General features: G+C 42.3%; 1 protein-coding gene across 1 annotated transcript in view; it reads left to right on the plus strand.

Annotated features, from left to right (window-relative positions):
- Window positions 1-7,649: 7,649 nt before the first annotated feature.
- The window catches only part of LOC133653580 (vasopressin V2 receptor-like), a 103,793-nt gene continuing 85,560 nt past the window's right edge, over window positions 7,650-25,882 (plus strand). The window contains exon 1 of the mRNA XM_062053008.1: window positions 7,650-7,868. The gene's annotated coding sequence lies outside the window, so the exon portion shown is untranslated. The remainder of the gene's footprint in view (window positions 7,869-25,882) is intronic.

Consider the following 25,882-nt stretch of genomic DNA (forward strand, 5'->3'; position numbering starts at 1 on the left):
ACTCAACAACAACACATCATTTGCAGACTATAATTACTGGTTTGCAAAAAATATTTTTAACCCAAATATGAAATGAAATAAGTGTGATCCGTTTAAAAGTACAGATTATACATATTTAACACTCATACACATTTACCCAAAAAAATAAAATAAAAAGAATGACCGAAAAAGGAATAGGCTGAAGCCAAAGCTTATATTTGCCTATCCTCTACCTTCACTGAAAATAAGATTACCTGGAACATCAATGTTCAAAAAAATCAATGGGATGAAAGTAATTGTTACTATATTTTATAATTTTCAATTATTTCACCTTTCAAGGCTTTCTTAAACCTTAACAAAGACTACATGTCTTCAACTCATCACTGAGCTTGTTCCACCATTTAACTCCCAAAACTGAAATACATTTGTATTTTATATTCGTTCTTACTTTACCTATTTCAAAAATCAATATCCCCCGTAAATTAGAGTTTTCTCCTCTTAATTTAAATAACCTAAGAATACAAGCTGGAAGGCTGTTGTTCTTTACTCGAAACATAATTTCCATTGCTTTTAAAAACACAATATCTGAACATTTTAACACATTAGAACTTATAAATAATGGACTGGTATGTTCATAGTAGCACGCTTTGTGTATAATTCTAACTAACCTTTTTTGAAGTTTGATTATTGGAGAAACTGTCGGAGTGGTGCACAGTAAACAACCTGGCCCTGAACACCTCCAAGACCAAGGAGCTGGTCATAGACTTCAGGAGGAAAAAAACAGACATCCTGCCCCTGGTCATCAGCAGTGACTGCGTGGAGAGGGTCTCCGACTTCCGCTTCCTGGGAGTCCACCTGGACGACGACCTAACCTGGAGCACCAACGCCACGGCTACCATCAAGAAGGCACACCAGAGACTGCACTTTCTGAGAATACTCAGGAACAACCACCTCTCTCCTTCTACCGGTGCTCTATTGAGAGCACCCTGACCTACTGCATCTGCGTGTGGTTCAGCAGCTGCACGGCCGCAGAAAGAACGGCGCTCCAGAGGGTCGTAAAGTCCGCCCAGAAGATCATCGGATGCCCCCTCCACTCCATGGCTGAACTGTACAGCTCCTATTGTCTCAGGAAAGCACAGAGCATCCGGAAAGACCCATCCCACCCCGGGCACTGCCACCTTGAACTGCTACCCTCGGGCAGACACTATAGGATGCTAAAAGCGGGCACAAATAGACTAAAAAACAGTTATTACCCAAGAGCCATAGTAGCATTAAACAGGCCTGAGTGAGCACAATGTTTCCGTCATGTCCTCATGTGTCATGTCTTTTTATTTTTTCGGACTATAATGTGCAATAATGTTATATGTGTACATGTATATATATGCATATGTAAGGATATGTGCATGTGTGTGGATATATACATATATATAGATACATATATTATATTTTATCTTTTTTTTTCTTTTTTTTTACTATTTATATTACTAAATTATTGTGTATGCACCTTAGGGGATCTGCTCCAATTTCGTTGTTCTTTGAACCTGTTCACTGTAATAATGACAATACAACTTTATTCTATTATATTCTATTCTATATTTGTTTTATAAACATTTCCCCAAACTTCAACACATTATGTTAAATATGGAAAAATAAAAGAATAATATAACATATGCAGACATTTCTTATTCAGCATGTGTCTTACTTTATAAAGAATAGCAATGGATTTGGATATTTTTCCCTTTGTATATTCAATATGCGGATTCCAACATAATTTATGATTAATCATTATTCCCAAGAATTTAGTTTCATATACTCTATCAATTTCCACTTGATTTAATTTTAATTTTGCTTCACAATTTGTCCTTGCATGTCTAAACGCCATAAATTTAGTTTTCTTATCATTTAATGATAACTTATTAATATCAAACCATTTTTTTTAGCTGAATCAACTCAACCTCTTTTATCCTCAACACTTCATGTCTTCTCCTGAACAATATATATTTGTATCATCTGCAAAGATAAAACATTTCAATTTATTAGATACTGAACAAATATAATTTAAATAAAATATAAATAATTTAGCTCCCAATACCCCACAAGTTACTCTTCTTGGCTGTGATTTAGTCTTATAATTTCCACATATTGAGATCTATTACTTAAATAACTACTTAACCACTGTTGTGAAACACCTCTTATGCCATAGTTTTCCAGTTTTTGCAGAAGTAAGGAATGATCGATTGTGTCAAAAGCTTTACATAAGTCAATAAATACTCCAACGGTGTGTTGCTTTTTTTCTATTGCTGTAGCTACGTTTTCTACAAAGTCCATCACTGCTAGGGATGTAGATCGATTACTCCTGAAGCCATACCGATGGTCATTCAGTAGCTCATGTTTGTCAATGAACTTATCAAGTCTATTTACAAATAATTTCTCAAGAATTTTTGCAAATTGAGGTTTTAGAGACACAGGTCTATAATTTGAGACCATATGTTTATCACCATTTTTATAAATCGGAATAACTTTATCGATTTTCATTTTGTCAGGAAAAGTTCCAGTTGATAAAGATGTATTACATATATAAGTAAACGGCTGCAGGACACAATCCATCACTTCTTTAACGAGAGACATATCCACGTTGTTACTATCGACAGATTTTTTGTTTTTAAACTTTCTGACCACTTCTAACACATCACTTTCACAAACTCCGCCAAGAAACATTGCATTTTTAATGTCAGATACATGCTTTAACTTTTTGTCATCATTCATATTAAAATTAATATTTTTAGCCAAATTTGGGCCAACATTCACAAAAAACTTATTGAATTCCTCAGCTAGTTCTTCTATATTTTCAATAATTGAGTTGTCATCTTTTACCAGATAAGCTGTAAAATCATTTTTGCTAGATTTTTTAATCATAGTATTAAGCACATTCCAAGTTTCAATGATATTATTGTTATTTTTATGCAGCAATTGTTCATAATAGTTTTTTTGTTGCAGCCTCATGATACATGTCAATCTGTTTTTATACTCTTTAAAATTGGTCCTCCTTTTCCTTCGTTAGATGCTTAATAAATTCCTTGTAAAGCCTATTTTTCTTTTTACAAGTTTTTACTACACCCTTTGTTATCCATGGTTTCTCCCTCTTTTTAGTATTTTGCTTATATTCTCTCAATGGACAATGACCGTAAAGTGTCGGAAATATATCCAGGAATGTATCGTATGCTTCATTAGTATCCTCCACAAATTTTTTTTGCCAATCCTGATTTAAAAGATCAGCCTTGAATGCCTTAACTGCTTCTGGTGATTTTATTCTAACAAAGTTATTTATTTGTCTTTTTGTTTGTAAGTTTCGCTCTTTGTTCATTTCGATCACTGTAAAGACAGGCAAGTGATCATTACATCAGTCACTAAAAGTCCGCTTTTTCTCTTCCCATCAAATACATTTATAAAAATATTGTCAATCAGTGTTAAGCTGTCCTTTGTTATTCTGCTAGGTTTTACAATTAGTGGAATGAAACTCAAGCTAAACATAAGATTAACAAAATCAGTGGTTTTCGTGTGATCATCAAATCAATGTTGAAGTCACCACAAATCAAGATTACCTTATCATTATGCCTTTCATGTAACTTAAAAATTGTCTTATTAAATTGATCAATGCATGTTCCTGGAGTTCTATAAATACAACTAATTAATATGTTTTTGGATCTTTCAACACTGATTTCAATAGTTACACATTCCATCAGATTGTCAATGGTAGTTGTCATGTCAGCAATCACCCTACATTTGAGAGATGACATCACAAACAAGACAACACCTCCTCCCCTTTTGTTCATCCTGTTTTGCCAAAACATTTCATATCCCTCTAATCCATCTAGTAATTCCTTACTATCACTCAACCAAGTCTCTGAAATTGCTATTACGGTAAACCTTTGCTGTATTTGTTTAAGATACTCTTTAATTTTGGAAAAGTTACTGTAAAGACTCCTGCTATTGAAATGAATCACTGAAAAGCCTTCCATTTAAACATTTCAATTCAACTGTTCTTCAGTATAATACTCACAGTCCACATTAGAGTTCTGATAGAAGTGAATATCTGGTTCAATGTTATTTTGTAACTCATAGCATTTAGAATCAGAATCAGAATCAGAATAGTTTTATTGCCATTGTTTGAGAACGGGTTCACAAATTAGGAATTTTTCTTGGTGCAATCGTGCAACATAAAACACATATAACACATATTTGGTAATAAAAAGAGCTGTAACTGATCCATCAGATCATGTTATAGACTTTCAAGGAATTCAAGGAATTCAAGGAGCTACTGTTAGGAGTTATTGTTCATTTGCCTGATGGCCGAGGGGAAAAAACTGTTCAGGTGGCGGGAGGTGTGGGTCTGGATGGACCGTAGTCTCCTGCCTGAGGGGAGAGGGGAGAATAGTTTGTGTCCAGGGTGAGAAGAGTCAGCTGTGATCCGACCCACACGCCTCCTGGACCTGGAGGAGAACAAGTCCTGGAGGGATGGGAGCCTGCAGCCAATCACCTTCTCAGCAGCACGTACGATGCGCTGCAGTCTATGCTTATCCTGGACTGTGGCGCCGGGGAACCACACAGTGATGGAGGAGGTCAGGATGGACTCAATGATGGCTGAGTAAAACTGCACCAGCATCTTTCCTCAGCTGCCGCAGGAAGTACATCCTCTGCTGTGCCTTCTTGATGAGGGAGCTGATGGTCAGCTCCCACTTGAGGTCTTGGGTGATGGTGGTGCCCAAGAAACGGAAGGAGTCCACAATGGGGACGGGGGTGGAAGAGTCAATCAGGGTGAGGGGGGATGGTGGGGCTGTGACTTTCCTGAAGTCCATGATCATCTTCACTGTTTTCTGAGCGTTCAGCTCCAGGTTGTTGAGGCTGCACCAGGACGTCAGCCGGTCCACCTCTCTCCTGTAGGCGGACTCATCGCCATCCGAGATGAGCCCGATGAGGGTGGTGTCATCCGCAAACTTGAGCACTTTTACGGATTGGTGACTGGAGGTGCAGCAGTTTGTATACAGGGAGAAGAGCCAGGGGGAGAGTACACAGCCCTGAGGAGTACCAGTGTTCGTGGTTCGACTGTCCGAGACAATCTTCCCCAGCCGCACGTGCTGTCTTCGGTCTGTCAGGAAGTCATTGATCCAACTGCAGAGGGAGTCGGGCACGCTGAGCTGGTAGAGCTTGTCTCGTAGCAGTCCAGGGAGGATGGTGTTGAAGGCAGAGCTAAGGTCCACAAACATCCTAGCGTAGGTTCCTGGGGAGTCCAGATGCTCCAGGATGAAGTGGAGGGCCAGGTTCACTGCATCATCCACAGACCTGTTGGCTCTATAGGCGAACTGCAGTGGGTCCAGGAGGGGGGCGGTGATGTCCTTGAGGTGGGGCAGGACCAAGCGCTCCTAGGACTTCATGACCACAGACGTCAGTGCGACCGGCCTGTAGTCACTTAGTCCTGTGATCCGTGCTTTCTTGGGGACAGGGACAATGGTGGAGGTCTTAAAGCAGGACGACACGCGGCATAGCTCCAGAGAGGTGTTAAACATGTCAGTGAAGACAGGAGCCAGCTGATCCGCACAGTAACTTGGAGTGGAGGGGGAGACACCATCCGGCCCGGGGGCCTTCCGCGTATTCAGCTTTAAGAACTGCCGGCGTACATCCTCTTCTCGGATGGAGAGGGCCTTTACAGTCCTATGATGTTCTTGGAGTCCTTTAACTCCTTTAATGAAGTGCTGGCATTGGTGGGGAGGGTGATAGTGGGGGGAGCAGGGCTTTGATGAGCTGAAGGCCGTTCATGACGACAGTAATGTGTGTTGAGGCCCTGAGCGAGAGTCCGGTCATTCAGGGCCTGGGGAGTTTTGGGCTTATAGTTTGTAAGGGCCCTTAGACCTCTCCAAACGGCCGCAGAATCATTGGAGCGGAACTGTTCCTGTAGACGGTTAGAGTACACAGATTTAGCTTTCTCCACTTCCCTGTTGAAGTGGTAATTCGCTTCTCTGTATGTACTCCGGTCCCCGCTTCGCCACGCAGCCTCCTTCTTCTTGTGCAGCTGTCGGAGCTTGGGTGTGAACCAGGGTTTGTCATTGTTATAACAAACCCTGGTGCGCGTTGGAATGATGCGCGCCTCATTGAACTGTATGTATGAGGTCACAGTGTCCGTATACTCGTCCAGATTGTCTGTGGACGCTCCAATTGCCTCCCAGTCTGTCGTCTCCCAACAAGCTTGCAACTCATCCACAGACTCGGCGGTGAAACACTTAATGGTCCTCATAACAGGTTTAGCCAGTTTTTTTTTACGATCATAAAAGTCAAAAGACTTGAATTTTGTGCAGCTCATTTGTTCTTCTATCATGTTCATTGTACACAATGTTTCTCTGCACACATTACACAGCCAGCAAGGAACATTTCCCCACTATTCCACTTGTTTATCATGATCATCTTTTTCATTGATATTGTTCAAGGTCCTTTAAGTCTCTGATCACTAATACCCTTGCTTGTTCTGGTGGACCATTCAATCTGATCATTACTTTACAGTTCATTGTCCTCTTTGTGAGATACTCATTTACATACACTCCTGTGCCTTTCAAATGTTTTCCCAGCTTAAGCATTTCTATTTTATGTTTTCTACTCACAAAACGGATGATGATGTTGGATCTGTTGTTTTGCTTCAGTGGAATGGTGTTGCATGCAGCTATACTTGAACTGCATACAGGAATTCCTATTTTGTTGAAGAAGTTGATGACTTGGTGAAATGGGTGAAATTAGATCATCTTCCATGGCACACCAGACTGTATCTCACGGCACAGTGGTTGAAAAACACTGCATTATAAAGAGATCACTGACTAACTAAGAGAGAAGAGACGGGGGTTAAGGCCTACAAACAAAGCGAGAGGCCGCAGAAGACAGGAAACAGATGACAGAAGATGAGAGTAAATTGACCAGGGAATATTAAAGAGACTCATATACAAACTCATATGTAACCTTCTGAGAGCAATTGTTCTCTGCAGTGGACATTTGTGTTTTGCACAACAGGGCTATTTTCTTTCCTAAAGTCTGTGACTCTGACAGAAGAAAAAGACCAAAACCAAATATCCACTGCAGAGGACACTGGTTTTTAGGAATAAATGAGTTTTCAAAACGGTAAACAGTCTGTATTTATATAGTGCTTTACTAAACCTGCACAATAGCCAGAGCGCTTTACATTATAAGCTACATTCAATCACACATTCACACACTGATGACGGAAGCTGCCATGCAAGGTGCTGACCACGACCCATCAGGAGCAAGGTGGGTGAAGTGTCTTGCCCAAGGACACCATGGCCGTGACTAGGATGACGGAAGCTGGATTCGAACCAGGAACCCTCAAGTTGCTGGCACGTCCGCTCTACAATCTGATTTCGAATCAGAATGACCCAGATGCAGGACTGGGTGAGCAATTATGGGTGATTTATTGCAATTGAGGTATGATAATGACATGCTGGCAACAGAGACAACAGCCAGAAACTGTGTTTTGACTGGAGTGATTATGAAAGAGTGGCCTGATTAAATAAGGGGACAGTGGATGACAGTAGGCTGTGATCATAGAGCAGCGTACACATCACAGACTTGAAATTAACCCTTTGGAGACACTTGGTAACGCTGACAAGCTCTATTGTGGTTTGTTCTCTGGGTTCTCATAACAGACAATACCCACATGGTAGTTTGATAGCTTAGCGATATGATGCCAAAGGCGGTCGAAGTCTCTTTGTGGCCAATGCCAACTAAATTTGACAGGCCTGGGAAGACACCGCTCAGGTGTTCCTTTCCATGATGACCAGTCTAAGTGTCAGTGAAGGAAGGACGCTGTCATTTGATTCTCTGATACTCGGAAGGTAAGGTGAGAGGCACGAGCCAACAGGGGGATTTAGACGCACACAGAGGAAAGTACAAAAAGACGATTAACTGGATAATGCATGGGTGGGATTGAGGATGATTAGCCTACTGACCACTTGATGGCTCAGGTAACCACCCTACATCTAAACACTGACTGGAGGGAATCAAGTTTCCATTGGGAGTTGTAAGGATGGTGACAGTAAAAAAATAAAGACCGTCAACCCCAATTTTTGGTAGTCTTATGATCATTCATTTATGAGTAAGAGCTTAGACTATGAGGTGCGTTCAGATTGAGGTCACGCTCGAAATGGCAATCAGGAAAACCTAAAAATGTTTAAGGATGCACTCACACAAGGCAACGCATGCTGTACGTATTTTGGTATGCTTGACACCTAATGTCCCCACTTTGACGAGTGCGAGCACTCAGTGCACGGCGCCAGCATGGTTGGAAGAGGTGGGTTTGATTTAAACTGTGTACAGACGGCCAACCTTTATTTGTCATATAATCAATGCAATCTTCTCTCTGTCCTGTTATTTATGATTACTTACGGTGGTTATCATGACCCAGAGTGAAATAGGCCACCAAGTAAGGATTGTAATGCAGAACCATGAAAACATAGTGCATGTAAACATGGTGAAGAACAAAGTGAGCGCAGCAAATGATTGGTACAGGGGAAGGAGGGAAGGAGGCATAACTGCAACGTGCAGAGATGACTGTGAAAAGATACATTATACATTGCTTGTGCTAAATTTGCCAAATAACATGTTTGTGTTTTATGTAATGCAGTAAAAATCTTTGATGAAATTATGAATTAGATATATCACTGTTTCCTTAAAGGCCTACTGAAATGACTTTTTTTTTTTTTTAAACGGGGATAGCAGATCTATTCTATGGGTCATACTTGATCATTTCGCGATATTGCCATATTTTTGCTGAAAGGATTTAGTAGAGAACAACGACGATAAAGATCGCAACTTTTGGTATCTGACAAAAAAAAAGCCTTGCCCCTACCGTAAGTAGCGTGACGTAGTCAGTTGAACATTTCCGCAAAGTTCCCTATTGTTTACAGTGATGGCGGCCAGAAGTGAGAGCGATTCGGACCGAGAAAGCGACGATTTCCCCATTAATTTGAGCGAGGATGAAAGATTTGTGGATGAGGAAAGTGCAAGTGAAGGACTAGTGGGGAGTGGAAGCCATTCAGATAGGGAAGATGCTGTGAGAGGCGGGTGGGACCTGATATTCAGCTGGGAATGACTACAACAGTAAATAAACACAAGACATATATATACTCTATTAGCCACAACACAACCAGCCCAAAGGACCGTTCACCTAACCCGAGGTTCATAAAGCTTATATATTTACCCAAAGTTACGTACATGACACGCACGTACGGGTGAACGATCAAATGTTTGGAAGCGCGCGGGTGGGACCTGATATTCAGCTGGGAATGACTACAACAGTAAATAAACACAAGACATATATATATACTCTATTAGCCACATCACAACCAGGCTTATATTTAATATGCCACAAATTAATCCCGCTTAAAAACACCTAGGTGTTTGTTATGCTAGCTCCTAGCTCCCGTCCATATAACCCGCCAATACAATTCAAACACCTGCACAACACACACAATCACTCAGCCCAAAGGACCGTTCACCTAACCCAAGGTTCATAAAGCTTATATATTTACCCAAAGTTACGTATGTGACACGCACGTACGGGCAAGCGATCACATTTTTGGAAGCGCAGCTGCGTACTCACGGTACCGCGCCTGCGTCTGTGTATCCAAATCAAAGTAATCCTGGTAAGAGTCTGTGTTGTCCCAGTTCTCTACATGCGTCTGTGTATCGAAGTCAAAGTCCTCCTGGTAAGAGTCTCTGTTGTCCGAGTTCTTCGATCTTGACTGCATCTTTCGGGAATGTAAACAATGAAACACCGGCTGTGTTGTGTTGCTAACTTCCCTCGCAAAATACTCCGCTTCGCACCGACAACTTTCTTCTTTGCTTGCTCAGCTTCTTTCTCCATAATGCAATGAACAAATTGCAACAGATTCACCAACACAGATGTCCAGAATACTGTGGAATAATGAGATGAAAACAGAGCTATTTCGTATTGGCTTCAATGGGGGATCCATACCTCTGTTTCACTGGCTACGTCACGCGCATACGTCATCATCCCAAGGAGTTTTCAACCGGAAGTTTAGCGGGAAATTTAAAATTGCACTTTATAAGTTAACCCGGCCGTATTGGCATGTGTTGCAATGTTAAGATTTCATCATTGCTATATAAACTATCAGACTGCGTGGTCGGTAGTAGTGGGTTTCAGTAGGCCTTTAAGAACAAGAAGAACAATAGTTTTATTGTCATTGCAAATGGTAAATGGGTTATACTTGTAGGTGAGGTCAATACTTTCCTCATACTCCCATAATTTGGAAATGTATGCAGGCTGACGCCTTGTTTAGTTGTATTGCTACAACCTACAACAATGCATCTGGCAGACATATTTGCTAGTTCTGTAATGATCCATCATGACTACTTCGGACTTTTGGGTTAATTTTTCTGTTTAATGTGTCTTCCTGTCTAGTGCTCTTATTTTGGGCCCTCTTACTGTTGTTTTTGATCTGTCTTTCTACAGGATATGATAGACCTGTATCGATCCCACTACTGCTTCTGAAGCCTGTTATCCTTACCTGGTTGGCAATTAAGATGTGTTTATCTGCCATTGTTGCCTTTCTGCTGGTTCATTGTTCTAATGATCGTGTTGTGCCTTCTTGTGTTTTTGCCTTGCCTTACCTTAGCCCTGATTTGCCTTATGTTTGCTATCTTTTGCAAGTCCACCTGTGGTTGACTGCTCGCCTCATGCCGGTGCTCTTTGTTTTTTGATACTCTGCATGATCCTACAAAGGGGACTTTCTGCTTGCACACCACCTGCTTTTCCGCATGCAGAACAGTAACAAATTATTTCAAATTCTGCATAAAAACAACGTGATATGGGATGAAGATGCTACCAAAACACATACCATGCAAAATGAAACTGCCTCTTAGTGTTGTCCCGTTAACAATATTTTAGTACCGGTATTGGTACCGAAATGTATTTTGATACTTTTCTATACTTTTCTAAATAAGGGGAACCACAAAAAATTGCATTATTGGCTTTATTTTAACAAAAAAATCTTACGGTACATTAAACATATGTTTCTTATTGCAATCGAAGAACAATTTTGTCCTTAAATAAAATAGTGAACATACTAGACAACTTGTCTTTTAGTAGTAAGTAAGCAAATAAAGTCTCCTAATTTATCTGCTGATGTATGCAATAACATATTGTGTCATTTTCCAACCTATTTTGTCAAAATTATGAGGGACAAGCTGTACAAATGTATTCTTAATCCACTTGTTCATTTCCTGTTAATATCTGGTTATTTTGTCTTTTAACATGTTCAATGTACATTTCTGTTAAAATGTAATCATCACTTATTCTTCTGTTGTTTGGATACTTTACATTAGTTTTGGATGATACTGTCACGACTTTGTCCTTGGCGTGGATTGTTTTTCCGAGGTGCAAAGCAACTTGACTGGACACGGCTTGGAGGTGAGTACATTATTTAATATAAGGACAATAAAAATGAATAAACAAAAGGCGCTCACAGAGGAGGTAACAAACTTGGCTATGACAAAACAAAAAGCGCGCACAAAGGCGGAGAACTATGAACATTAAACAAAAACTTACGTGACAAGAAACTGTGAACATGGCATGAATGTGTGATGTCGCCAGGACGAACAACAGAAACAGAAAAGCCTATATAGTGACATGAAAAGTGAAAACAGGTGCGTGACTAACTGTGAACAGGTGCATGACATGACTGTGAAAACGTGAGACAGGTGTGTGTGAGTCCAAACGTGGAACAGGTGAAACTAATGGTTGCTATGGTGACAAACAAAACCAGGAAGTGAAACCAGGAACTAAGGAAGTGTCCAAAAAACAAAACAGCACATGGCCAAACAAAAACATGAACACAGACATGACAGAACCCCCCCCTTACGGACAGATCCCAGATGTCCAAAAACAAAAAACAGGATCAAGAGTCATGGGAGGGGGGGAGGGGGACATGGCGGTGGGTCGCCAGACCAGGTGTCCCCGAATCCACCGGGGCAGAGTCAGGTGGCGGCGGCGGGTAGACCGCCGCTGAACCTGACGAGGTGGGCGACCTGGGAATGGCCACATTCGTGGCAGACGAGGAGGTCGGCGCACCTGGCGTGGCGGACGCCCATGGAATGGCCACATCCTTGGCCGACGAGGAGGTGGGCGCGTTGTCGTGGCAGGCGGCGAAGCTTGGCGTGGTGCGTCAGGCGGCGAAGCTTGGCGTGGTGCGTCAGGCGGCGAAGCTTGGCGTGGTGCGTCAGGCGGCGAAGCTTGGCGTGGTGCGTCAGGCGGCGAAGCTTGGCTTGGTGCGTCAGGCGGCGAAGCTTGGCTTGGTGCGTCAGGCGGCGAAGCTTGGCTTGGTGCGTCAGGCGGCGAAGCTTGGCTTGGTGCGTCAGGCGGCGAAGCTTGGCTTGGTGCGTCAGGCGGCGAAGCTTGGCGTGGGGGGTCTTTGTCTTGGCCTTGGCGGTCTTGGTCTTGGCAGCGTGGGTCATGGTCTTGGCAGCGTGGGTCTTGGACTTGGCGTGGTTGGTCTTGGACTTGGCGTGGTTGGTCTTGGCGTGGCGGTGCTTGGACTTGGTCTTGGTCTTGGTCACTTGGCGGTTCTTGGTCACTTGGCGGTTCTTGGTCACTTGGCGGGTCTTGGTCACTTGGCGGGTCTTGGTCACTTGGCGGGTCTTGGTCTTGGTCTTGGCTTTGGTCTTGGCGTGGGGCAGCCACGGGCGGCACTTGGCGGCGTGGGGCAGCCACGGGCGGCACTTGGCGGCGTGGGGCAGCCACGGGCGGCACTTGGCGGCGTGGGGCAGCCACGGGCGGCACTTGGCGGCGTGGGGCAGCCACGGGCGGCACTTGGCGGCGTGGGGCAGCCACGGGCGGCACTTGGCGGCGAGCAGGTACTGGCGGCGCTTGGCGTGGAGCAGGTACTGGTGGCGCTTGACGTGGAGCAGGTACTGGTGGCGCTTGGCGTGGAGCAGGTACTGGTGGAGCTTGGCGAGGAGCAGGTACTGGTGGCGCTTGGCGTGGAGCAGGTACTGGTGGCGCTTGGCGTGGAGCAGGTACTGGCGGCGCTTGGCGGCGTGGAGCAGCTACTGGCGGCGCTTGGCGGCGTGGAGCAGCTACTGGCGGCGCTTGGCGGCGTGGAGCAGCTACTGGCGGCGCTTGGCGGCGTGGTGCTGCTACTGGCGGCGCTTGGCGGCGTGGTGCTGCTACTGGCGGCGCTTGGCGGCGTGGTGCTGCTACTGGCGCTTGGCGTGGTGCTGCTACCGGCAGCACTGGAGCTAGCCTTGGACTTGGTGCTGATACAGGTGCTAGTTGTGGCTTCGGTGGAGGTGGCCTAGCTGGGGGTTGCGGCTTAGCCGGCCGAAAAACCGGTGGCGGCGGCCGTGTTGGAGGCTGTGGCTTGGCGGGCCGAAAGACTGGTGGTGGCGGCCGTGCTGGAGGCTGTGGCTTGGCATGGTGATGCTGAGCCACCCCACCTGAAAAGTTCCCAGCCCTAGCCCCCCCCTCAAGGAGCGGATCCCAGACGCGCTCCCTGCGGTCTGGAACCGTCTTTTGGGGTGGGTGGAGGGAGGCCAGGAGGGGGGCATAATCTTCCCCTCCAAACTGTCCAAAAAGTCTTTCTTCTTCCTGGGATTGAGTGGGTGAAAAAAAAAAATTGTGTGACTTGGGCGTGGCTTGAGTCCTGGGGGGCGGGGCATGAAATCTGGGTGACTGTGAGGGACTTGCTCTAATGTCCAAAATCATGTTCTGGTAATGTTTGATCATAGAAACAGAGTCCTTTGTTGAGGGCAGGTGATCGAAAGTAAAAGAGTTCAAAGAAAAAAAATCTTTAGCTGTGATGTCATCCTGGGGAAGCCGGGCAGGCTGCGGCCCATTTCTGCCCGGAGGGGGAGGAGCTTGCAGGAGCGCCGCGTTCTGTCCGCTCACCTTCCCTGACGTCCTCTGTCTGGAGCGGCGCTTCCGGGACTGCGGTGACGCAGCGCCATCCTCGGACCAAATGGAGCTAATCGGAATTAGCTTGCCATTTGGCCCCCACATCAAATCTCGGTCCCCCATGGCACCTAGCGCTTCCCACCTTCCTTCCTCCATCCGCCAAGTTGCTTGCGGAAAAACGGATTGCTGGCGACATCTGTCACGACTTTGTCCTTGGCGTGGATTGTTTTTCCGAGGTGCAAAGCAACTTGACTGGACACGGCTTGGAGGTGAGTACATTATTTAATATAAGGACAATAAAAATGAATAAACAAAAGGCGCTCACAGAGGAGGTAACAAACTTGGCTATGACAAAACAAAAAGCGCGCACAAAGGCGGAGAACTATGAACATTAAACAAAAACTTACGTGACAAGAAACTGTGAACATGGCATGAATGTGTGATGTCGCCAGGACGAACAACAGAAACAGAAAAGCCTATATAGTGACATGAAAAGTGAAAACAGGTGCGTGACTAACTGTGAACAGGTGCATGACATGACTGTGAAAACGTGAGACAGGTGTGTGTGAGTCCAAACGTGGAACAGGTGAAACTAATGGTTGCTATGGTGACAAACAAAACCAGGAAGTGAAACCAGGAACTAAGGAAGTGTCCAAAAAACAAAACAGCACATGGCCAAACAAAAACATGAACACAGACATGACAGATACCACAAATTTAGGTATCGATCCGATACCAAGTAGTTACAGGATTGTACATCGGTCATATTCAAAGTCCTCATGTGTCCAGGAACGTATTTCCTGAGTTTATAAACATAATATGAATTTTTAATAAGGGAAAAAATATTTAGTGACGATAAAAAATATAGATGTAATCGTAGTCGTATTGACTAGTAACGCTATTGTACTTGGTATCATTACAGTGGATGTCAGGTGTAGATCCACCCATGGCATTTGTTTGCATTCAGGGTGCTAGCTTGCTTTTTTAGCAGTTAGCTATTGTATCCTCCTACGGTGTGTAATGAAGCATGTTTAGCTATTCATAAAATGATTAGAACCCATCCATCCATCCATTTTCTACCGCTTATTCCCTTCGGGGTCGCGGGGGGCGCTGGAGCCTATCTCAGCTACAATCGGGCGGAAGGCGGGGTACACCCTGGACAAGTCGCCACCTCATCGCAGGGCCAACACTATATATGAGCATTACTGTAATTCATTTCCACGCAAAAAACCACACATTTTTAAGGTTTGGCGACTTTAATTTTATTTTTTTGTAGAAAAAGCAACTTCCTTGTTCATTTACTGAATCTGGTAAACCTCCTTTGTTTTCACTTTATCAAACAGTGCATGCAAGTGATGTCAAGGCCACATGGCATTTTGGCCTTTGTGCATTTACACTGGAGTCTGATAAAGATCACATTTTACTTGCAGCGTAAACAATCAGGTGGAAAAAAATCAGATTTCAGAAAAATTCAATTTGTGCCACTTCAGCTTGCAGTGTAAACGCAGTCATAGTCTTAGACTAACAAAAACATGGTTGCCAATTTGTGCCTCTCTGACCACCACCAAGCATTCCTTCACATTCATACAGCAGTGTGAACGGCACTGGGTAAAAGTTGGGAGAAATGTCTTGCCTAAGCACACAACAGCAGTGACTGGGATTGCGGAAGCTGGATTTGTACCAAAAACCCTCAAGTTTCTGGACGACTGCTCTACAATCTGAATCTGAGCCACACCGCCTGTTGTTTGAGTTTGAATTCGAGCTGAGACTGCAGCACTGCTCATTTGAACTCGTATCCTTGAGTCATATACAGTAGTACAATCATGGCTGCCTCACTAACTAAGTAAGAAATCATCATCACATCTTCTTCCTTGGAACATTATCCAGCAGCAATGCACCTCCATAAAGCCTATATCCCACCCATGGGACACGTTATCAAGCTGTTCATCGCTGGCCATAAGAGGCATCATTTTCCCATGATACCGCAAAAAAGTTTTTTTTTTTCCCCTTAACCTCGATGTTAGATATCTCCCTTTGTCATTCACAATGTTGGGCCCTAAGTTACCCGAGAATCCCTCTGATATGATTATCCCTACTCTGCTTGTCCATAAGGTTTTGTTTCGTCCTCACCTGAATTCATTCTTAATCTATTTTTTTCCTTTGTGTGGGGAAAAAATGGCAAGAGATTGAAGTGAGATTGCAGTTTTATTGAATTAAAAATGCAGTCTTTTTTGACAAATGACACCCAATGGATGGTTTCAGGAGGGAACACATCCACCCTCATTTCAGAACTCTATCATCCGGTTGACGATTATATGCGTTCATAGGCGCCGATCTACATTTCTGCCAGTGGGTGCTTGGTGTGTGTGTATTAGTGTTGTCCCGATACCAATATTTTGGTACTTTTCTGTACTTTTCTAAATAAAGGGGACCACAAAAATGTCATTAATTGGTTATTAAGGACAAGTGGTAGAAAATGAATTATTAATCTACTCGTTCATTTACTGTTAATGTCTGCTTATTTTCTGTTTCAACATATACTATGTACACTTCTGTTAAAAGGTAATAATCACTTATTAGTTTTGGATGATACCACAAATTTGGGTTATCAATCCGATACCAAGTAGTTACAGGATCATACATTGGTCATATTCAAAGTCCTCATGTGTCCAGGGACATATTTTCTGAGTTTAGAAACATAATATACATTTAAAAAAACAAAAGTAGATTTTGTGATGTTAAAAAATATCAATGTAATCATAGTAATACCGAATATTGTATGTGGTATCATTACAGTGGATGTTAGGTGTAGATCCACCAATGGCGTTTGTTTAAATTGTAGCGTCCCGGAAGAGTTGGTGCTGCAGGGAATTCTGGGAATTTGTTATGTAGTGTTTATGTTGTGTTTCAGTGCTAATATTCTTCCAAAATGTGTTTGTCATTGTTGTTTAGTGTGGTTTCACTATGTGGCACATATTTATGACAGTGTTGGCATTGTTAATACTTCCACCCTAGTGTGACATGTATGGCCGTTGAGTAAGTATGGACTTCATTCGCACGTGTGCGGTGTACTCAAAGTCAAGATGATTGTGTCATTTGTTCATTATCTGGCATGATGAAATCTTGGTTAGAATTTGTTAATTATAGACTATATGATTTGTGGCTTTTTTATTGTGTAAAATGGACCAAACTTGCCACAAAATTAACAACATCAAGATACATTTTGCAAAAATTAATTTAAAGATTGGAGGTTGCCATTAATCCCACGAGCACCCACAGGATGTATGTGTTCACAAAGGCATAGCAATAAACAGGAATGTAGCTATGTCAATATACGACCCAGTTTCTTTTTGACATTTCTGTCTGGACATTCTCTCACATGTTGGGGCATATTTCCACATCCCGATCATGTACCAGAATGAAAGTGACAGCTGTTTCCCTCAACAGGGGCCTTTCAATGAATCATCTGAGACATATTCATGTATTATGTTCAAGCAGAGGTGAGGACAATTACAGCAAATATTGCGATGAGATTACACGACTCAGCGATGGAGACAATCTTGGATCTGAATATAAACAGTCCGTTAATCATATTCCAGATAGTCTCGGTTTTCCTTCGCATTCTGCGAGATTCCACAAACAACACTACGGTCGGCTTTAAAAAGTCGAAGGGATTAGGTTGGGCAGGATGCGCACCTTGAGGCAAAGATATTTGTCTTTATTTAGGACGGCTTGAACTCGGCCATGCATTGGCTTGAGGAGCACATTCAGCACAGAACACCTGTTGGCAATGAACGAGTGAAGGAACATATGAGAGATCCATCAGTCCACCCTTGAATAACAGAGACTGACCACTTCAGATTTCAACTTGTTTGAATCCACAATGAGCACAAATGCAGTCTGTGCTTAGTCCATACAAAGATGCTTTATTTCCACCAAAGCTCTTGTTTGCCACAGTGCTGTTTGGACTATTGATTTTCCACTGGACTTTGTTTGGATTGGATTGTTTTTGACATTTAGTGTTTAATTCTGTTATGCCAGCCCTGCATGGTTCTTTTTGTGCTTCCTGCTGCCGTTGTGTCCTCCGCCTGTATCTTTTTGTGCAGGATTCTGATGTGAGTTTGACTCGGGAAGAAAAACAAGTTTTTGTCTTCAGGACACATTGAAAGACAAAAGCCTCTTAGGATAAGATATTACATACTATATGCACACAGGACACTGATAAAGAGGATATTAGTGTTTGCAGTACTTAGAAAGTTGCTTGGAACAGCTGTAGAATCTGAAAAATGTCAATACGTGGACCTTGGGGTGTTGTGTTTTCCCGGAATGCAAAGGAAAGTTGGCGCGGGCAAGGCGTGAAGGTAATGACATCTTTATTTTAACACCAACTAAAGGAATAAACAAAAAGCGCGCACAAGGGCGGAAGTACAAAACTTGGCTATGAAAACAAAAACTAGCACAAAGGCAGAACTATGGACAAAAAACAAAAGACACTAACTGTGGCATTAATAAACAAAACTTACTTGCGATGACGTGAACAGGGCAGCATGGACTATGAAACAAGCAGCGTGAACTGAGCATGAAACCGTAAACATGACATGAAGCAGAGTGAGTAAGGATAATGTCACCAGGACGATCAACAGAAAAAGACAGGCTTAAATAACAGTGACATGATTAGTGACAGGTGCGCGAGTGCAAAACGTGAGACAGGTGCGTGACATGAGGACAGGTGAAAACTAATGGGTTGGCATGGAAACAAAACAAACACGAGTGCACAAAAGGTCCAAAAACCAAACCGAACATAACCAAAACCAAACATGATCACACAGACATGACAAAAAATAATTCCGTCCATTTGTCCATGGTGGTTTCTAAACCGCCCGCTCTCCATACCCTAGTTGTATCTCACCGGAATATCATCTGTCTGCATTAACAATTCGTTTGATCAACAATTCTATATTTGTGGTTGCCGATCCGATTTAGGGACGATATTATATTTTTAGAACGATACGATAAGAAACGATACAGTGAGTTGACATCGATTCAGTAACTTTTTAGCTAAACAAATCAAGCAGCGTGACTGTGAAATAAATACTGGATACTGCAAGTGAAGTTTCCTATATTCCTGTTATTTCTTGTAAGGGAATTATGTATAGTTGAATTATGGATACAAGTAAACAACAATTAATGGCCAATGCACTCACATCTTATTTGAGTAAAGTGCAACCAACACTTTCGGTTAAATTGACAGGAAGAAATGCTTTCTTTTGGATTGATTGATTGAGACTTTTATTAGTAGGTTGCACAGTGAAGTACATATTCCGTACAATTGACCACTAAATGGTAACACCCGAATAAGTTTTTAAGTCGGGGTCCACTTAAATTGATTCATGATACAGATATATACTATCATATATACTATCATCATAATACAGTCATCACACAAGATAATCACATTGAATTATTTACATTATTTACAATCAGGGGTGTGGAGGGGGGGAGGGGGGGTAGGATATGGACTGACTACACTAGAGCAAGCCCGGTCACAGGCAATTACAATGTCTGTTAGTCCGGGTGAGGAGTCAGTTAAGCTAGAACTAGCCAGCGCCAGGCTGGATAATCCATGTACGCATAGCAATTCTCTTAGAATAATACACAATTCACATAATGTTTTTGCTGTTGTGTCTGTGTCAGAGGTGGACATGCATTCTACTGAGGTGGCAAATTATGATATGTCCAGTCTATTGCAGCACCAAGCAAACAATCAGAAAATTCCCGTCATATCAATTCCTAGATATGGTCGAAACTATTTAAAGTGCACTACGCATAATAAACGCAACATTGTTAATATTGCCACTACGGATAATCTTAACAAAAACTCGTCAAAACAGCCCAATACCTATAATATGGGCTTTTTAAACATAAGATCATTGTCTCCCAAGGCGTTATTGGTTAATGAGGTCATTAGAGACAACAATCTTAACGTCATTGGTCTTAGCGAAACCTGGCTCAAACCAGACGAATTTTTTGCGCTCAATGAGGCATCTCCTCCTAACTATACGAATGCGCATGTTGCCCATCCTCTTAAAAGGGGAGGGGGTGTCACACTAATATACAATGAAAATTTCAACCTTACCCCTAACCTAAATAATAAATATAAATCGTTTGAGGTGCTTACTATGAGGTTGGTCACACCGCTACCTCTCGACCTGGCTGTTATCTACCGCCCCCCTGGGCCCTATTCGAACTTTATCAGTGAATTCTCAGAGTTCGTTGCTGATCTAGTGACGCACGCCGACAATATAATCATAATGGGGGACTTTAATATCCATATGAATACCCCATCAGACCCTCAGTGCGTGGCGCTCCAAACCATAATTGATAGCTGTGGTCTTACACAAATAATACATGAGCCCACGCATCGCAACGGTAATACAATAGATCTAGTGCTTGTCAGGGGTGTCACCACCTCCAAAGTTATGATACTTCCATATACTAAAGTAATGTCCAATCATTACCTTATAAAATTTGAAGTTTTGACTCATTGTCAACAAGCTAATAATAATAATAACTGCTATAGCGGCCGCAACATTAATGCTGCCACAACGATGACTCTTGCTGACCTACTGCCTTCGGTAATGGCACCATTCCCAAATTATGTCGGCTCTATTGATAACCTCACTAACAACTTTGACGATGCCTTGCACGAAATTATTGATAGTATAGCACCGCTAAAGCAAAAAAGGGCCCCTAAAAGGCGCACCCCATGGTTTACAGAAGAAATTAGAGCTCATAAATTATCATGTAGAAAACTGGAACGCAAATGGCGCGCGACTAAACTTGAGGTTTTCCATCAAGCATGGAGTGATAGTTTAATAACTTATAAACGCATGCTTACCTTAGCTAAAGCTAAATACTACTCAAATCTCATCCGCCTCAACAAAAACGATCCTAAATTTCTGTTTAGTACAGTAGCATCGCTAACCCAACAAGGGACTCCCCCCAGTAGCTCCACCCACTCGGCAGATGATTTTATGAATTTCTTTAATAAGAAAATTGAACTCATTAGAAAGGAGATTAAAGACAACGCATCCCAGCTACAACTGGGTTCTATTAACACAAATACGACTGTATATACGACGGACACTGCCCTCCAAAATAGTCTCTCTATTTTTGATGAAATAACATTAGAGGAATTATTACAGCGTGTACGTGGGATAAAACAAACAACATGTTTACTTGACCCACTTCCTGGGAAACTTATCAAGGAACTGTTTGTATTATTAGGTCCATCAGTGTTAAATATTATAAACTTATCACTTTCCTCCGGCACTGTTCCCCTAGCATTCAAAAAAGCGGTTATTCATCCTCTGCTCAAAAGACCTAACCTCGATCCTGACCTCATGGTAAACTACCGACCGGTCTCCCACCTTCCGTTTATTTCCAAAATTCTCGAAAAAATTGTTGCACAGCAGCTAAATGAACACTTAGTGACTAACAATCTCTGTGAACCTTTTCAATCCGGTTTCAGGGCAAATCACTCTACGGAGACAGCCCTCGCAAAAATGACTAATGATCTATTGCTAACGATGGATTCTGATGCGTCATCTATGTTGCTGCTTCTTGATCTTAGCGCCGCTTTCGATACCGTCGATCATAATATTTTATTAGAGCGTATCAAAACACGTATTGGTATGTCAGACTTAGCCTTGTCTTGGTTTAACTCTTATCTTACTGACAGGATGCAGTGCGTCTCCCATAACAATGTGACCTCGGACTATGTCAAGGTAACGTGCGGAGTTCCCCAGGGTTCGGTTCTTGGCCCTGCACTCTTTAGTATTTACATGCTGCCGCTGGGTGACATCATACGCAAGTACGGTGTTATCTTTCACTGTTATGCTGATGACACTCAACTCTACATGCCCCTAAAGCTGACCAACACGCCGGATTGTAGTCAGCTGGAGGCGTGTCCTAATGAAATTAAACAATGGATGTCCGCTAACTTTTTGCAACTCAACGCTAAGAAAACGGAAATGCTGATTATCGGTCCTGCTAGACACCAACATCTATTTAATAATACCACCTTAACATTTGACAACCAAACAATTACACAAGGCGACTCGGTAAATAATCTGGGTATTATCTTCGACCCAACTCTCTCGTTTGAGTCACACATTAAGAGTGTTACTAAAACGGCCTTCTTTCATCTCCGTAATATCGCTAAAATTCGTTCCATCTTGTCCACTAGCGACGCTGAGATCATTATTCATGCGTTTGTTACGTCTCGTCTCGATTACTGTAACGTATTATTTTCGGGTCTCCCTATGTCTAGCATTGAAAGATTACAGTTGGTACAAAATGCGGCTGCAAGGCTTTTGACAAAAACAAGAAAGTTTGATCATATTACGCCTATACTGGCTCACCTGCACTGGCTTCTTGTGCACTTAAGATGCGACTTTAAGGTTTTACTACTTACGTATAAAATACTACACGGTTTAGCTCCAGCCTATCTCGCCGATTGTATTGTACCATATGTCCCGACAAGAAATCTGCGTTCAAAGAACTCCGGCTTATTAGTGATTCCCAGAGCCAAAAAAAAGTCTGCGGGCTATAGAGCGTTTTCTATTCGGGCTCCAGTACTCTGGAATGCCCTCCCGGTAACAGTTAGAGATGCTACCTCAGTAGAAGCATTTAAGTCCCATCTTAAAACTCATTTGTATAATCTAGCCTTTAAATAGACCCCCCCTTTTTTAGACCAGTTGATCTGCCGTTTCTTTTCTTCTCTCCTCTTCTCCCCTGTCCCTTGCGAGGGGGAGTTGCATAGGTCCGGTGGCCATGGATGAAGTGCTGGCTGTCCAGAGTCGGGACCCCGGGTGGACCACTAGCCTGTGCATCGGTTGGGGACATCTCTGCGCTGCTGACCCGTCTCCGCTCGGGATGGTTTCCTGTTGGCCCCGCTGTGGACTGGACTCCCGCTGATGTGTTGGATCCACTGTGGACTGGACTTTCACAATGTTATGTCAGACCCACTCGACATCCGTTGCTTTCGGTCTCCCCTAGAGGGGGGGGGGGTTACCCACATATGCGGTCCTCTCCAAGGTTTCTCATAGTCATTCACCGACGTCCCACTGGGGTGAGTTTTTCCTTGCCCGTATGTGGGCTCTGTACCGAGGATGTCGTTGTGGCTTGTACAGCCCTTTGAGACACTTGTGATTTAGGGCTATATAAATAAACATTGATTGATTGATTGATTGATATTCGAAACCTGCTTGTTTTACTTGCTGGTTCCTGTTTTTGTGTATTTGGGGTCCCCATCAGTCCCGAACATTTTAAATCAAATCATGGTGGATATATTTAGTTACGTCAACGAATATTCCCATGTATGACTTAGTTTGTGGGCTAAACTATATCGGGTAATGAGTTTTGATCCATATCGCCTTGCCCTACACTTGTGTTAGCGACACAGTTTAGGGATGTTTAATTAAGCGCTACAGTAGGCCTTATGATGGCATTCCGTTTATATGTACATGTGTACCTTGTTTAAGTTATAAAATAATAAAATTGTGATATTTAAGACATTTCATATTGCTACAAAATGTTTTCTGGGCTACAAAAAAATTATATTCTACTAATATTTTTTCATTTTGAATCACTGGTGCTATTAGTGAAAAAGCTAAGCGTACAGCGCTGTATCTCTGTATTGATCAGTCGTTACACCCATAGTATGTACTTTAGAACAGTGTCTTTCAACCACTAGTGTACCGTGAGATGTTGTCTGGTGTGCCGTCTGAGATTATGTAATTTAACCTAATTGGGTAAAAAATATTTTTTGCAAAGCAGTAATTATTAATCCGCAAATGTGCCGTTGTTGAGTGTTTGTGCTGTCTAGAGCTCGGCAGAGTAACCGTGTAATACTCTTCCATATCAGTATGTGGCAGCAGGTAGCTGATTGCTTTGTAGATGTCGGGAACATGGTTTGTCGTGATCACAATATGCAGACGACAGCGGGAGGCAAAGTGGAGGTAAGAAGGTATCTAATGCTTAAACCAAAAATAGACAAAAGGCAAGTGCCGCTAAGAAAAGGCATTGAAGCTTAGGGATGCGCTATGCAAAACGAAAATAAAACTGAACTGGCTGCAAAGTAAACAAAAACAGAATTCTGGATGACAGCAAAGACTTACAGCGTGTGGAGCAGACGGCGTCCACAAAGTACATCCATACATGACATGACAATCAACACAAATATAGGAGCGCAAGACAAGAACTAAAACACTACACACAGAAAAACACCAAAAAACTCAAAATAAGTCATAGCGTGATGTGACAGGTGGTGACAGTACACCTACTTTGAGACAAGAGCTATAGTGATGCATGCTTGGTTATGGTTTGAATTCATATCCAACAATTGCGAGAACAACTTTTTATTGTCAATATCGGCTGCTGAGTTTAATTTTTTAAATGTTTTCTGATGGTGGTGTGCCTCGGGATTTTTCAATGAAAAAAATGTGCCTTGGCTCAGAAAAGGTTGAAAAACACTGCTTTAGAACACAGGTCACACTTTTAATACGACACGTTGGACACGCTATTCACATTTTGTTTAGAATGGTAATCATTACAATATACTGCAATAAAGCCTATTGTACACCAATAGTACACCTAACAATTTTAAAATAAGCCTGAGCGCTCTATGCATGGTTTATTCAATGTGATTTAAGGATAAAACGTTATTGTAATTATTTATTCGTTTTGTATCCTTACTTTCCCTCATGGGATTAATGCAGTATATCTATCGATCTATCCTTAAATCTGTTAATTGATCTATATTTATTGGTTTAAAAATGTTTCAGTTTTTAGGACGATTAGTTCCAGAATGTTACTGGTATTTATCAGGCATTTTAGCATCATGCTTAACAGTGGAACACCCTCAAAAGCAACTTTGTCTTATATATAATTAAAGAATTTTCGTTCGTCCCTTTTTTAGTGGCCCCGCTTGATTCAGAAAGACCAAAACAAACTTGATGGCGTGGTTTTGAGGATGTTTTTATTTTTTTTAAATAGAAATTAAGCATAGTAACCCAAGCGGAGCTACTTATTATAGTATTATTATTACTATTACGCCCTGCGATGAGGTGGCGACTTGTCCAGGGTGTACCTCGCCTTCCGCCCGATTGTAGCTGAGATAGGCTCCAGCACCCCCCGTGACCCCGAAGGGAATAAGCGGTAGAAAATGGATGGATGGATGGATATTACTATTACTTACTTGTGATACTGTATATCATCTTTTTTTTATCTATCTACAGTGCATTTGCTGTTGTTTACACCCCAGTTATCCTAAAAATGCTTAAACAAATCACATTTTGCTAAAGGCTTTGAGTGGAACACAACTCAGAGTTAAAACTTATTTAACAACAGTTTAGTCCCCACAGTTCAAAAAATATAATCTGCGCTCGGGATTTAACAATATGAACATTTCTTATCACCGTTATTCTGAGCAAAATTGTCACTGTTGTCATTATTATGGCAGTATTGTTGAATGTGCTCAAAAGGAACTTACACAAACACTGAAATGTTTTGTATTTTTATAAACAACAACTAAATAAATAGACGTACTGCTAGAAAACCCACTAGTTTGCATGTTTTGTGTTTCTTATGTTTCACTGATAGTCTTTTAGTCTTAGTATTTTTTCTGTTTCAATGGCTAAGCTTTTGTTTTGAATATTGGTTTGTACCGTGACACTTATAAGATTTATTCCAATGAAAAGTGTGAAACAAATAAAATCTATTATTTATTATTTCTGGCGGGCGTTGTGTCCTACTCTGATCAGTGATCCTTGAACGCATCATAAAAACTTTCCTCCGAGGAGTGATCCATCACTGTGATAGACAGAGAGCACAGCTTGTAGGTTCAATGTGCACACTTGAATATCAGGCAACATT

Source organism: Entelurus aequoreus, linkage group LG07, assembly GCF_033978785.1.
Source record: "Entelurus aequoreus isolate RoL-2023_Sb linkage group LG07, RoL_Eaeq_v1.1, whole genome shotgun sequence".
Taxonomy (NCBI): Eukaryota; Metazoa; Chordata; class Actinopteri; order Syngnathiformes; family Syngnathidae; genus Entelurus; species Entelurus aequoreus.